The following is a 2,511-nucleotide window of genomic DNA, read 5'->3' on the forward strand; positions in this document are numbered from 1 at the left end:
GCTGACACAGTACACAATGAGGGAGTAGACTAAGATGTCTACAGATTATTGCTTTTTCCTTTTACTGTAAAGGACCAAGCAAAGAGGTGGTTGGATAAGCAGCTTAGATATAGCTCGAAAATTTGGAAACAGTTAGTAGACAAGTTTTTAAACCAAAACTTCCCTCCAAGAAAGATGACCCAGCTGAGACTAGACATCCAAGGCTTCAAACAAGGAGATAAAGAATCTCTTTATGAGGCCTGGGAGAGGTATAGGAGGATGCTAAGAAAATGCCCTACTGAAATATTTTTAGAATGGGTATAGTTAGACATCTTCCATTTTGGACTTTCAGACATGGCTAGAATGTCTTTGGACCACTTTGCTGGTGGTTCCATACACATGAGAAAGACCATTGGAGAGGCTCAAGAGCTTATTGAGATAGTTACTACTAATCAGCATCTGTATTCATCTATTGAGACCTCTATAAAAGGAGAGGTTAAGGTTGTTTCTACTGAACCTAACCCTCCAGAACAGGATGGCCCATTGACTCAGCAACTGCACGCCCTTGTCCAGCAACTAATATAACTACAAGAGGCTTTGTGAGAAACTCAGGCTTCTAACAGAAATGTAGAAGCCCAACTAAGTCAAACAAGGTAGCAGTTATCTAAGCGGATAAAAGAGGAATGCCAGACTATTCAACTGAAGAGTAGGAAATTCTTAAACACCCAACCACAGTACAACAAGAAAGAAAAGCTAACAAAGGAACATCAGACTGTTGTCCAAGATGTCTCTGAGGGCATTGAATGCCCAAAGAGGAATGTCATTGGCGTTTAATGCCAAGAAAAGGGTATCCATTTCTGGCATTGAATGCCCAATTGAGGACAACAACAAGGGCGTTGAATGCCCAAAAGGGAATAGTAGCCCTGGCGTTAAACGCCTAGAAGGGGGCAGCAATATAGGCGTTGAATGCCCATACCAGGGAGGTCAGTCATATACTGATAACAACCATCCTAAGCAAGCTAGTAACCCTCCTTCCAAAACACAAGGTACTCGGCCTTCCTCAATCAAGTTTCATGAGTACAAGGCCAAGTTATCATACCCTCAAAGACTCTAGAAAGCAGAAAAGGATAGGCAATTTGCTAAATTCTTAGAAGTTTTTAAGAAGCTGGAGATCAAAATCTCCTTTGCAGAGGCTCTTGAACAAATGCCTTCATATGCTAAGTTCATGAAGGAAATACTAAACAATAAGAGGGATTGTAGGGAAGTAGAGACAGTAGCTCTTACTAAGGAGTGCAATGCAGTCATTCAGAGGAACCTTCCTCAGAAACTACAGAGACACCCTAACACTCTCCTCAGAGACACAGAAGTGAATCCAAGAGAAGAGTGTTTGGCCCTTATCACTGAGGCAGAGGCCGAATCTGGAGAGAATTTTGGTGGCGTTGAATGCCAGTGAAGAATATATCACTAGGCGTTCAACACCCAGTCTAGCAGCAAGCCTGGCGTTCAACGTCGGTGAGGAGCCCCTCACTGGGCGTTCAACACCCATTCTGGCAACAGAGCTGGCATTGAACGCCAGCCAGGGAGCACTGGCTGGGTGTTCAACGCCCAGACAGGCAGGCATTCTGGGGCTGAACACCAGTGAGGAACCCCTCATTGGGCATTCAATGCCCAACCAGCCAGGGGAGCTGGTGATGTCCTAAAAACTATCTCTCAACAATTTCCTACCGGCAAGTACACCGGATTATCGTCAAGTAAAAACTTACTATAGAGTGAGGTCGAATCCCACAAGGATTAGTTAGTTGATCAATATTAATTGGAGAATTGTTCTAGTTGAACTGAATCAGAATTGAAATTGGGATTGCAGAATGTAAATTGGCGGGAAACTTAAAGAGCAAGAATGGTAAATGACATAATGTAATTAACAGAAATTAAAAGGGAATGGGGATTGAGCATCAAATTAAGCAACAGAATGTAAAAAGAATGGGTGAGATCAGAATAGGGGATTCATTGGTTTTAGGAGATATTGAACTCTCCGGATCAAATCATTTTCATCTCTTCCTCAATCAATGCATTCATTGAGTTTTCTTGGAATCTTAGATGATTAGATTCCAATGTCTTGGCTCACCAATCTCTCTAAACTTGAATAATTGCCCAATGTCTTGATTTAGTTGCTCATGAGAAGAGATGAAGTTCGGTCACTGATTATACCACACAAATTCATAGATCAAAGTATTGGTAGGATTAAATGTCACAATATCCATCCAGCCCCCAATCTAATCCAATATGAGAAAGCATTTCTAGCATGATTTCCGCATCCCTCTCTCAAGGATCAGAGGAAACCCAATTATGAATAGCTTCTCTGTCAAGACAACTATCCAATTGAATTAAGATTGAAATCTATCTAACAAAATCAAGAGAAAGATAGAAGAAGAAGATGAAAACTATTATTGATCCATTGAATTACAATAGAGCTCCCTAACTCAATGAAAGGGGTTTAGTTGTTCATAGCTCAATTCAAATTACAATGAAAGA

The sequence above is a fragment of the Arachis hypogaea genome, chromosome 17 (assembly GCF_003086295.3).
Source record: "Arachis hypogaea cultivar Tifrunner chromosome 17, arahy.Tifrunner.gnm2.J5K5, whole genome shotgun sequence".
Lineage (NCBI taxonomy): Eukaryota > Viridiplantae > Streptophyta > Magnoliopsida > Fabales > Fabaceae > Arachis > Arachis hypogaea.